The sequence below is a fragment of the Prionailurus viverrinus genome, chromosome A1, assembly GCF_022837055.1.
Source record: "Prionailurus viverrinus isolate Anna chromosome A1, UM_Priviv_1.0, whole genome shotgun sequence".
NCBI classification, from domain to species: Eukaryota; Metazoa; Chordata; class Mammalia; order Carnivora; family Felidae; genus Prionailurus; species Prionailurus viverrinus.
The window spans coordinates 130,197,825-130,211,295 of NC_062561.1; the positions used below are offsets into that span (position 1 = coordinate 130,197,825).

The 13,471-nt window shown below is 43.6% G+C and overlaps 1 long non-coding RNA gene across 2 annotated transcripts in view; it reads left to right on the forward strand.

Moving 5' to 3' along the window:
• Positions 1 to 13,471, forward strand: part of LOC125176853 (uncharacterized) — a 236,674-nt gene that overhangs the window by 185,338 nt on the left and 37,865 nt on the right. For both annotated transcript variants that reach the window (XR_007156416.1, XR_007156415.1), the window contains one exon: positions 6,509 to 6,590. This is a non-coding gene — a long non-coding RNA (uncharacterized LOC125176853). The remainder of the gene's footprint in view (positions 1 to 6,508; positions 6,591 to 13,471) is intronic.

Sequence of the window (13,471 nt, forward strand, 5' to 3'; positions counted from 1 at the left end):
GTGCTGATTGTCCTGGATACAAAGACAATGAGTTACAAACTCCACCTGGATGGAGTCTTGATGACATGTGTGCTGATTCTTCAGTGTCACCTTGGACACCTTCCGGGGTGGCGGGGGGAGGTCTCTGTGCTGTTCCTAACTCAGGACATTTGGTATCACCATTCCCTCTAGGAAGAACGTATTTTCCCCTGATATTTATATCCCTCCGTCCCTCATCTCCTCCAGATCTGTACACAGATACCGCCTTCTCCATGATGTCTTTCCTGATCTCCTTACTTGTTATTGCTATTCCTACCCCTCACCCAACAAAGCAATCTCTTCCTCTCCTGCCTTATTTTTTTATCAAGAACATTTATCACCATCCTGTGCAGTTCACATTTTACTTTTTGTTTTGTTGATTGCCTCCCTTCACTAGAATACGTGCCCCATGATTTGTCTCTTGGCCCCTGGGACATATTATAGATGCTCAGAAAATATTTGCTGAATGAAGGAGGAAAGGAGGGATAGACAGAAGCAATGGGAGGCTGGCCAGAGTGGGCTGGAAGATAGAGACAGGCCAAGACAAAAGCATGTATAAGTGCTTGAAGACTCACAGTCACCCTGAGGACACCAATGAGGTCAGCCCAGGGACTCCAAGGCACTGCCGAGCTTTAGCTTCCCCATTGCTTCTGCTGGTTCCTCACTGTCAGCCTGTCAGGCATACTCAAGGTTCTCCACTCCTTGACCCAGAGCTGTCCTTGGTCTACCTTCTCCCCATCTTAACCACACTTGAACAAGTAGCCAGCCAGCACCCTGAATCTCCACTTACTTACCTCCCATGGACTTTGAATTAGACTTTGGCCCAGATCTGTCTGCTAAAGGGAACTCAAATCAAAGTCCCAAACTAAATTGATCCCATTTACCCTGCCATCAGTCAGAGATCATCTTTATCACCAACCCCCTTAATCCCAGGTTTTTTTATAAGCACAGCGTCTATTTGGATGTCCAGATAGAATCTTGAGCATCTTCTTTTACCTTTCAAAGGTGTACTGACTGCACCTGCTTCTGTCATTTCCTGTGCAACCACTGCATCCACTCCCATCCTCCTCATCTCTTAATTGGCAAGTGTCCTAACCATCTTCCTTCTTTAAGTCCCCTTGTGCCCCATCCATTAACATTTCCCATCACCTGGGGGGCTTGTTAACATGGCATATAAGGCCCTCCATGTTCTAACTGTTCCTTCTCCAGTTCCGTCTCTCTTCCTTGCTATTATGCTGAATTTTCTCCAGTCCTTTGCACAGATAGTCCCCCTGCTAGGCATTCCCTCTGCCACTCCTACTTACCCTTTAAGATTCAGCTCAAGTGTCATTATGATTTTGCCCATATTGCATAGCACATGTTCACTTTTTAAAAGCCTTATCTTCAGTTGGATCGGCAACGTTCAAAGAATAATGGACTTGATATTTTTTCCCGATACATAGTAAATGCATAGTTATTAAGAATGTCCATCCACACAACCTCCGAAGATCATCTTGGATACCACCAAAGTCACCCCACTTTTTAAAAACAGTGGGATGGGCCGTCTTGCTGTTTAAAGTCATAGAGTTAGAGGGGTGCCTGGGTGGCTCAGTCGGTTAAACATCTGACTTCGGTTCAGGTCATGATCCCACGGTTTGTGAGTTCGAGTGCTGCATCGGGCTCTGTGCTGACAGCTGGGAGCCTGGAGCCTACTTCGGATTCTGTGTCTCCCTCTCTCTCTGCTCCTCCCCTGCTCATCTTCTGTCTCTCTGTCTCTGAAAAATAAATAAACATCATAGAGTTGGAGAGAGCTGTGAGAAGCCAATCATACTGCCTTTAGTAAGATCTGAAATATTATGCTTTGATGGTATAATATTCAAGTTATTAACAATTACTGAGTGTCTCTTACATGCTGGGCACTGTTCTGCATGACTTACTTATATTCACTCATTTAATCCTCATAATAACTACGAAATGAGACTAAAATCATCTTTATCTTACAGAAAAGAACATAGAGGCTCAGAGTGGTTAAGTAATTTGCCCAGGGTCACACAGCTGATAAGGGTTGACTCCTCTATTCAAACACAACCATTTGAGTAGAGTGAGATTATCACTTCTAACAGGTGTTAATGCCTCCAATAGTCTATAGATGAGACTGTTCTTGGCACCTAAACTTTGCTGTACTACAGCCTGTTCTTGCTTGTGGAAGGAGGGATGCTTTGCCGGAAGGCTGCCAGGATACTCAGAAAAGTAACCTCTTGAAAGTGGACAACTCAGTAGTCTATGACTCTCTAATCTTACTTTAAGACGTTCTTTGTGGCAGGAGCCAACTTGGTATCACTTTGATAGAATCCCCGGCTGCTGGCCCTTTCTGCTATCCTGTGCGTTTTTTTGGTGTCCAGAGATAGCCTGAACTTTCCAGCTCTAAGCAAGAAAGCTTTGGAACCAAATCATCCATGTTCTTCTTGAAACTCATAAGCCCAACCCCTGTTGAACATATTAGAGAACTTTGTTCTTCTGCAGAACAGGTTCTCCTACAGAAGAACCTCAAAGCCAGAGGCTGAGCTCCTTCTCCTACATGTCACTTGCCCTATCTTAAAAAAAAATCCTGGCTTGAAATATTTATGCACCTGATTGTTTGGGAGTTTTGTGGAACCTGCACGTGTCAATTAAACAGCTCATTCCTGTCACATGCTTGTCACATTCACTGGGAGCCTGCGTGTCACAGCTTTTGAAATGACGCAGCCCAGATGCTATGGATCAGCTCAGTGTCTCTTGGAGAAACCCATGCTCAGCTATATCCCTGTGGGTGATAAACAGGATGGATGTCCCCATCCCCTGATAAAGCACTTCTATCTATAAACGCATAACTCAAAAGGAATTACCACCAATATTCTTTTAATTGGAAATATCTTTCTTCCTCCTAAGCAGATACATGCAAGCTCCTTTTCTGCAGAAGCCATCCATAGAAAAGGAACATGTGTGTGAAAGACAGCCTGTTTAATCTTTCCCTGTAATCAGCTCCCCGGAGCCCAAATGCTGAGTCTGTAAAAGTTGCAAGCCCAGGCCACTCTTCTGCTCACTCCTGCTAACGACTTACTTGGCCTGCCCTGCCCCTTCTTCCTGACTTTGGCAATGGGACTCCTTGGAAAGCCAGCACTTTCCACCCTAAGGGAGATTCTCCATCAAAATCAGACACCCTAGAAAAATAGAGCTTAGGCGAAGCGGCTTTTCTGATCCCATTATTGATAAGCTCTTAGAGCTCATCAATGGAAATTAGAACTTGTTAATCCTGTACATTTCCCCCCTTGATTTTTAATTACAGAAGAAAGAAGTAATGGATAACTTATGGGGCTACAGAGACACTGAGGCTGTCAAGAGAAAATTAAATTTACGGTCAGAGAGTTTTGTTTTCTCAAGTGTCCTTGTAAAATGCAAAAGAGGCTCCTGGCATCACCAAGGCAATTCAACTGGTTTCCTAAACTGGCAGGGTTTTCCTCGAAGAAGCCCTCCTTCATTTGCCAAGAGAGTGTATTAATGACAAGGACTGGACCTAAAGGGAACTCATTCAGAAGAAAACTGCATTAAAAGAACATTAAGGGCGATGTTTTAAAGTCTGATTTAAACTCATGAAAGCAAGGAGATTTATTGTCGAAGCCAAATCGCCAAGCTGACGCGCCCTGCCTGGTAATGCATTCCGATTGGAGCACAGGGGATTGAATCCGTTCAGAACCATCGCTCACTGGGGCCCAGGCGCTCCTGCTGGGGGAGAAGAAGAGAACCAAAGTGGGACACAGGCTGGGGGCAGCCACATTTCTGAAAGCAGATAGGCTGACCTCCCACAGGGGCCGACCCACCAGGGAAGCAGGAGGAGGAGGGCGCTGCCAGCTGAGGTCCGCCTTGACATTAGCACAGAGCTTAGCAGCCTTTGAGCTTCCCAGCACAGGCCCATGGTTGCTGGGGTGCTGCTCCCTGGGGAAGCTGGAGGCTCAGCAGGCTGTTCCAACCCCTCTCTTCTGACTCCTCAACCCCTCCTGCGTTATCCTCTTTGGCAGCCCCTCCTGCAAGCGTTTAGACCCACGGCAGAACGGTCACCCCTCCCTGTCCAACCCATTGCTCTGTTTCACGTGACCACACTCTGCTTTGGAGTAATGCAACACAGGTGTCTCACCTGGGCTGCAGACCTGGACTCCAGCCAGAAGGCCAGCTGCTTGCCACCTTGCAACTCAGGATCTGATTTCTAGCTTCGGAGTGTCAGTACCAATGTTGGAAAGGCACAGCCAGTCACCCCAGAAAACTCGAAGAACACAGCCTCGAGCCTGTGCTCTCTATCCCCATCTCGGTGCAGGGGTGCTGCCAGGGTACCTCCCACTGCTCCCGATGCCAGCTTTTATGGTTCCCCCCTCCATAGCCTCATATCTGTTCTCAGTAGCTGCAGCCCTGCAGTTCAGCTTCGTACTTTTTCACGAAGCCTTGGAACTGATTCTGTCTCATGTTTTTCCTGGTGTTTCAGTGCCTGGACAGATACTCACTTCCCGGTATCTGTGCCCCTCTAAACCTTGTGGAATCTTTACCGTGTCTGGATGCAGGTTTGTCTTTTCAAGTGGCTGAATTTGGACAGCCAAGGGGCTGTCCGGATGTGGATGTGAAGTCATCTGCCAAAATTACAGGAGCCAAGAGCATCACAAGAGGAGAGACAGAAAAGCCTTTGGTGAAGGCAAATCCAAGGTCCAAGAACAGGAGAGCCCATCGGAGTCAGGGTGCAAACGTGCCTCAGAGAACTGGGTGGCAGGAGAATGGGGAGTCCAGGCAGTTGGCACGGGCTGTGTGACCCTTTCATCATGCATCTCCTTACTTGCACATTGAGTGCTTCACAATATCACTGAGCATGAAGCTATGGAAGCAATAAATAATATAACAACTATGTAAATGTTAGGAGAAACAACCGGGGAGAAGGTGGGAGAGGACTTCTCAGAGGCAGTGGCCACTCAGAGTTGGGTTTTGAAAGGAAAGTAGAAATTTGCCAAGACAGGAAGTGGGTAGGAAGTGGGGGTGGGTTGAGGTTAAGCTCAGAGCATGACTGGGATGGAGACATGTGGCCAGTTTCCTTTGGGGAGCAGAGAGCTGTGGAAGACGAGACTGGAAATGTCCTCAGGAGCACGATCGCAAAAGTTCTCGGTGTTATGCTAAGAAACCTTAACTTTCTCATGCAGCCAATAGGAGGAAGCCATTAAATGTATTTTAGGTAGCTTCCGAGTTAGTACTAGTCCAAGGTGGCTAACCCCCCACAACTGATCAGACTGCTGGCCTACTTGGGTTAGAGAGGGAGATACTGGAGGTGGGGCCCGCTGTGAACTTCCTTTCCAGAAAACGTCTCATAGGTTCCACATTTTGCATGTGATCTCAAGGAAGTCATGGACCTAAAGCTATTTCTGGGAAATAACTTGTTTCCTAGGGAGAATTTCATTCTTCTTAGGGGATGTGTGCTGCAGTGTTTAAAGATGATATGTCACAATGCCTGCGACTAATTTTCAAATCATTTGTCAGCACATTTTTGCAAGTGTGTGTGTGTGTTGGGGAGGGAGAGAGAGAAATGAAGAAATTGAGGCAAGATGTAAACAGTTGATGAATCTAGGGGAATAGTATATGGATGTTCATCACAATTTCTTTCAACTTTTCTGTACATTTGAAATTTTTAAAAATAAAAGCAAAGCAAAGCAAAACTCTCGCTCAAGGCAGAACTAGCAGGAATGAATGTAAAGTGATGAATTTTATTCATTTATATTCCTTCACCACATACTGTCTGAATACCTACTATAGTTGTTCAATATTTAGTCGGAACAATCAATAGGACTTAGTGCCTGACGGGAGGCAAGTGGGGGAGATGATGGAGGAGGTGCGGTAACGAGCGCGAAGTAGTCGGCGTGAATGACGGCTGGTTCAATTAACAAAGAGACGAGAAGGCAGAAGGGCAGCAGGCCGGAGGAGGGGAGAATGAGTTCAGTTCCGTGGACAGCATTTTAAAAGGAGTGTTGATGAACTTGAATGAGTTAGGAAGAGCCATCAGAAGCAAGGTATAAGAGAAACAGGGTGGGCCAAGGACAGGGATATATTTGGGAGGAGGTGAGGGTGGGTGTTGTCTGCAGTTGTCTGCAGACAAGAATAATATTAGGAAGTGTTGTGGACTAGATTCACATGACCTGAGAGGGCTATATTTGGAAGATGGGAGACAGTGACAGAGATAGTTTTGGGCTCAGGGTGTACAGGGACTTGACCCCAATCGTACTGTTGGACGGCGTCAGTCTCAGAAGACAACTCACTAGGTGTCGAATGCTGGGCATCAGTCACAGGTCAGGAAGGCAGGGTCTCTATTCTCAAACAGCTCCCATTTTGCCATCGGATCTTCACAATCAATACCGGGCAGAAAACAAAGCCGTATTGCTTGACACAGACCTTCAAATTCTTAGAAAACCTACAGTTGTCTGTTCCTTGTCTTCCCATTTCCATCCAGGCACTTAGAAGGACGACAAGTCACAGCAGATGCAAAAATTCACAGGGTGTGTTGTGGCAAATAGAAATCCCAGGAGTCCGAGGTAAGTAGCTATTTCCAAAATGTCACGGTCCCTCCGCAACCTCTCCTACCTCCGTAACAGACAGTGCAGCTAGGGAGGACTGGCCTTCTGGAGGGACAGTTGAACCTGGCCTTGAAAGGGAGATAGGAATGTTCCAGGGAAAAGGAAAGAAGACATTCCAAGGTGAACGACGTAGCAGAATGGAAGCTAAACCATATCAGTCGCCCTCCCCTGGCCTCTCTCAGGAAAATAGGCTTGAGAATTAAAAGAAAACCCAGACAGTAGAACCCTAGTTTCTTCCAGGCCCTTGTCTTCTTTGACCTGAGTCCTGTACCAGGGCTATTTATTTATCTCCCTGGTTTAGGGCCTTTGCTCTAGGTCAGAGGTTGCAGGGTAAATCCCCAGACTCCCATTCTGGAGATGTTTCAACTTGAGTACCTACAAAATTTGGGGCCCCAAGGCTCATTTTGCTTTCATTTGCTCTCCTCCTCATCCTCCAACTAAGCCCAGAAACAATGATGTGAACTATGTCCCTCAGTTCCCAAAAAACAGCTCTGGCTGGCTCCCTCACTCCCCAAGGGGAAATATGAAAATTGCCTTTTAAAATTTCTCAGTAGACAAGTCCTTGTGTCATTGACACCCTCCTCCTCTCTTAACATCTCCTTGGCTAACATTTGTGGAGCACTTTCTATGTGCCAGGCATCTTGTGGGTTTTTTACATACATTTCATTTCCATAGCAGCCCGATGAGGAAGGTGTTATAATTAACCGCATCTACAGACAAGGAAACTAAAGCTTAGAGTGCTTGAGCAATTTGCTCAAGGTCATGCCGCTGAGATGCCAGAGAGTGGATGCCAGAATCGCGGGAGATGGATTCCAGTACACAAGCTCTTAAAAATTCATGCGAGGGGCGCCTGGGTGGCTCAGTCAGTTAAGCATTTGACTTCCGCTCAGGTCATGATCTCACTGGGTTTGTGAGTTTGAGCCCTGCATCAGGCTCTGTGCTGACAGCTCAGAGCCTGGAGCCTCCTTCAGATTCTGTGTCTCCTTTCTCTGCCCCTCTCATGCTCATGCTCTGTCTCTCTCTGTCTCTCAATAATAAATAAACATTAAAAAAATTTTTTAAATAAAAATTAAAAAATCCATGTGACAGCTACACTGGCTCATTCTAGAGGTCCTTAGTGCACATCCTGAACACAATTAAAAGAACCAAAAATCAAAAACCAAACACTGAGATACTGCTACTGTGTTTCGGGCTTTGTTCTAGGGATTTTATATGTATCAGTTCCAGTAACTTCAAAGCCACCTTGCGAAGGAAGCGCTGTTACCATCTACTTTTTTAAGGATAAACAAATGGAGGCACAGAGAGGTTAAGTGACTTCCCTGAGGTCAGAATTTTAACTCAGGCAGTCCATCCCGTAACTGTATTGCTGTGACATCTTGCCTGAGAGACAAGTGTATAGAGTATGCATGTATAACTTGCAAGGGGGGACCTTTTCAGGAATGTTGCCCATGTGGGGTGGACTTCCAGCATCTCCTGTGGCCACTGTCCCTGTTCCGTACCGTACCCTGTACCAATGGTCATGTAGCATCCCTTTGCCGTCATCCTTGTCCCCAGAGCACAACAAGAGAGAGGATTCCTAAGTGTATCCTGAACATCATGGGGGGAGCTTAATTCTCAAGTGTTAACAATGTGAAACTCTTGGAGAAACAGGTTCATAATGTGAAAATTCTGTGAGATAGTACATTGTTTTAAATCAGCATAGTTACTCTCAAAATTAGAAAGGAAAAAGTTTCTTGCTACTGGCATTTATTAAATAGTTTGTCTCAGCCTAAATGAAAGCATTTTGGTAAAAAAAATTTTCCTGCCATCTATAAAAAAAAGAGAGAGAGAGAGAATCACTGATTTGTATATAAAGAAAGGGAAAAGGGGAGAGGCAAGGAGGAAAGACACAAGGAGGGAGGGCATGAAGAAAAGAAAACTTTTTTCTTACTTTGGACTATGCATCATGGTAATGAGAATATAATCTGATCACCTAAAATAGTCTGGCCTTACTTATGCCCTCTGGTTGGTGATTATTTTTGCCTTCATAGGAAATATTTTGATTTAAAATTTTCATTATATTAAATCTTCCTTAAGTCTTAGAGTAGTATGCCCCAGGCTGACATTCACAATTTACAAACCATTTGTAAACCAAAGCTTACAACTGGTTTGGCCAGGGCCCCAACCAGTCAGAGCAAGTGCTCCCTGGTATATGGTATCCATGGGAATCAACTAGATCTCAACCCTCAGATGTCATTGATCTGGGATTTTAAATTGAGATCAATGGAAAAACAATATAGCGAAAGCTTTCGCTCCTCTCAGCTCATTTTCTATAGGATTTAAATAATCTAAAATCTAGCCAGAAACCAGAAGAGCTCAGCAAAAAATGATGGAGCCACTTAGCATGTCTAGAAGGAGGTCTGTGTAGCAAGGCTCACACAGTCTGTTCACAGGACAGTTGATAGAAGGGATTCTCTGCCAGTGGTTTTGACTTTGAAACCACCTTAATGTTTGCCATGTTTTCATCAATCTTGAGACAGGAGACTGCAGAGGGAAGAATTACTTCTGGAGACAGTGTACGTTAATAAGAGCAAAAGAGACAAAGAGACAATAGCATAGGGGAAAACCCCAACATCCAGACACAGCAACTCTAAATACACAAGAAGCTGAGGTTATCTAGTACAGGGGCAAATAGCCCTGTACAGAGCAATCAATACTCCCAGAGGGCAAAGCATCATCACAATTATGTATACTGATGACTGGACCACCAAGAAAAGATGAAGTTGTGTTCTGGGTAGAGAAAAAAATCAGAAAAGGATGAATTCAATGAATGGAAAATCTTTGCATACAAACATTTAAAATTCTAAAAAGAAAAAAAAATAAAAAACCCTAAGTAATCCTTAAAAGAATAGCTTCTGATATATCTCTTAGGGTATGAAATAATGTTACTGTGTTTATATGTATGTTCTTACATGTAAAAGTGTAAGAATAGACTGTTCCACAGTATAAAGGAAATGGCATTATCTAGGAAAATTTAACTACTGAGTTTTATAGTGAATTAATAGCCATAAGGTAAGAAGAAGGAAGAAATTATATTTTCGAGGATTCCAAGGAGGCTGACACAATTCACTTGGTCAGCTGGAACTATTCTCCACCTGAAAAGTGGCTGCAGAGGGTGGCGGAGGACTGGGCTGTGCTTCCGGGGACAGGGTGACATGGGTGTGTGAGTTTCATGTTGTAAGCCTGCACTTTTCAGAAGATAGTGGGCATGAGGGGAGGCCAGAAAATGACAGAAAGCTGAGAGGTACAAGATCCCGTCTCTTATCAAATGTGAATCTCTGATCAACTTACCAGATTGTGTAAAAGGACAGGACTTTTTTCATGTACTAGCTAGCGGGGCACCAAATTAACCTCAGACTTTTGGATTTAGGAGAATTGGAGGAAATCAAGAGGAGGTAAGGTCATGAACTTGTAGGAATTGTGAGGATGACTGATGGGTTCAGAATTTGGGGATTTGAACCAATTTACCTAAATCTCTGAGATTCAGGAAAGCCCAGTAGAAATCTGTGTGTGTGTGTGTGTGTGTGTGTGTGTGTGTGTGTGTGATTGGTATATATGTTTGTATGTGTATGTGTATCTGTTTTTTAATAACCGATAGTTATTGAATACCTGTTGAGTGACAGGTGCTATGTTAAGTGCTTTTATATTCATGATTTCATTTAATCTGTAAGCCAACTTCTGTGAGGTAAGAATTGCGACAGTGAAGAAATTGATCTCAGAGAGGTTAATTCGCTTGCCCAAAGTCAAAGTCACACGGCCAAAGAGTGGTTATTCTAAAGTGCATTCTTTCTGCCCAACCTCAAGCAAATTTTAATGCACCAGAAGAAGCTGTTCTTTATTTACAGACCTACATTCTCTCAAACAGTCAGGGAGTCTGTCTTCCGGTTGTCAAGTTACTAAACCTTGACAACAATGAAGGAGAATTTTAATGTTCCAAGATTTCAATAGATCTGGAGTTTGTGTGGGAAATTGAAGATGCAGGTTTAATGCGGGACAAGGAGGACAGCCGTATCTTGTAGATTTAAGGCATTTGCTGTGTACACATGTTTGGAGCTGTTTTCTTCTGCAACCACCACTGCCAGCGATAAAGAATGAATGATACCAAGTTCACAGGACTGATATCCATCAGCAACAGTATTTATTCCAGCCTCATAGGAATAAATACAAGGATGTGCTGATAATTATGCCTTGATACACGGAAGAGGATAGAAAAACTCTTCCTCAATTTGTCTAGCTCTCTGTGAATAATAATGCTGTCTGTGTGTTTATGGGAGGCAAAGTATTTAAAGCTCTATTGTTATTTTCACAGAAAAACAACTTTGAGAGAGGCATGTTTTCCGTATGCACTGGGAATGTGGGATTTATCTCATGGCCCACGGCCCCCTTTCCTTTTCTAACCAGCACAAATTCCTAGTGTTTTGATGCATGGGAGACGCTCTGCCTTCACTGTGAGATGACAGAGGCTTACAGAATGTCAAACAGAGCCCTGGTTTCCTGACTTCTGACCTAGCTCAGGTTTTTCTGTTTCTGTTTCTTTTTTTTCTTTCTTTTTTTTTTTCCCTTTACATGACTCAGACAGGCTCTCAGAGGCCTAGAGATAAAAGGCCTTATTAGAAGTGCAAAATATGACTATTATTACCTCCTTCAATAAGGCTTCTTGCCAATTTTTCAAATGACTAGATTCCGTGTGCTAATTATTACTCCACAGATTCTGCATTTCATTTTCTTTCCCTGAAGGAGCCCACTTCCTAGGAAGATGAAGACAAGTGCTAAAAAGTGTGTTTACTGCCATCTATGGGAGGGAGCGGGGCCACCATGGCAGCAGCAGTGGGTTCCCGTCCCGTGTAAGTCACAAAGCCACACGGAAATGTGCATGCTGTGTACAGGTTTTGCAGGGGCCTCCGCAGGAAGATACCGCTGGCAATTCATTTGTTTAAAGTTTTCCAGAAATAGAAGTTCACATTCCTGCTTTAGAGAGTGAGAACAAACTGCCCAGTTCAAGGCCATCATATTCATGTGTCTAGAAACATAGAAGCATGTGGGCCCCTCTCCTAACTCAGGGTTCTCCCCTATGAGTACCCTCCAATGTCCTGGCAGAGAATGCTTGAACTAGAAATTCATTTGGTGGATGATTCTGAATATTCTGAAGGAGGCCAAGAAGTGGGGCCTGATAAAGACCCTCGAATGGCCAGAATAGATGTCTAAAGTCCATGTGCTGCGTGACCTAGGAAATTGACCCACGAATAAGGCTATTATAACAAATTATACTGTTTAAGTATCAGAAACTCAATTACAAGATGGAGCAGAGATTTTGAAAGACAGAGGTTTGAGGGAAACAAAAAGTGATGGCACTGATCCTAAAACCTAGGGAGAAAAGAGGAAACTTAAGGAAAAAAAACGAAACAAAACAAAACACCGGATACAAGAGCCCAAGAGAGCAAAGCAGCTTGGACAATCACAGTAGTGTAGCAATCCATGTTCATGCTAATGATCCAATTATCAAATAATGGTTAGATTTTCTTAGGGTGGTTAAATCAGTAACATGAAAGGAGCAAAGGATACGACAGCACAAGACACTGGAAGAAAAATATAAACAGTCCTTGAAATATGAAAAGGTGTTCGACCTCATTCTGCACGACGAAGCTGCAAATTAAAAGTATGAGTTAAAGACAAGCCTCTGAACAGGAGAAAACATTTGCAAAACAAATATCATTTAAAGGTATAACCATAAGATACCAAAAGCTCTTCAAACTTGACAGTAAAAATAAACAACCCAATTAAAAGGAAGACAAAAGATCTGAACAGATAGGTCACCAAAGAAGATATACAGGTAGCAAATAAATATGTGAAAAGATGCTCAATATCATATGTTGTTGGGGAATTACAAACTGAAACAACACCACTGGATACTGGATCTTACTATCCACATATGACAATGGCTAAAATCAGAAACAGTGACGACACTAAATGCTGCCATGGATGCACAGAAACAGGAACTCCCCTTCGGTGCCTGTGGGAACGCACAGTGGTTGAGCCACTTTGGGAAACAGTACTTACATGTACTCTTACTGAACAATCCAGGAAACGTGCTTCTTCTAGGTATTTATCCACATGAAACAAAAAATTTACGTTTCTGCAAAAATCTCCGCATGAATGTTTATAGCAGCGTTAGTCGTAATTACCTTAAATCGGAAGCAACCAAGATGTCCTTCAATAGGTGAATAAATTAAGAAACTGTGATACAGCCAGACAGTGGAATATTATTCAGGGCCAACAAGAAATGAGCTGTGAAGCCACGAAAAGGTGTGGAGGACCTTTAAATGCCTAATTGTACATGAAAGAAGCCAATCTGAAAAGCCTACATATTGTATGACTCCAACTGTATGACTTTTGGAAAAGGTAAAACTGTGGAGACAATGAAAAGATCAGTGGTTAGCAGGGGTCGGGGATGGTGAGGTGGAATGAACAGGTACAGTACAGAGAATTTTTAAGGCAGGGAAACTATTCTGTATGATACTGTAATGGTGGATACGTGACATTATGCATATATCAAAACCCAAACACAAAGAGTGAACAACTTAGTTAATAATAATGTGTCTGTATCGCTTCATTAATTGTAACAAATAGGCCACACTAAAGTGAGATGTTAATAAGAGGGGAAACTATGTGGTGGGGGGTGGGGCAGAGATGAGGTATACGGGAAATCTGTACCTCTGGTTCAATCTTTTTGTAAACCTGATATTTATCTCAAAAAATAATGTCTTGGGGCATCTCAGTGGCTTGTTGATTAAGCGTCCAAT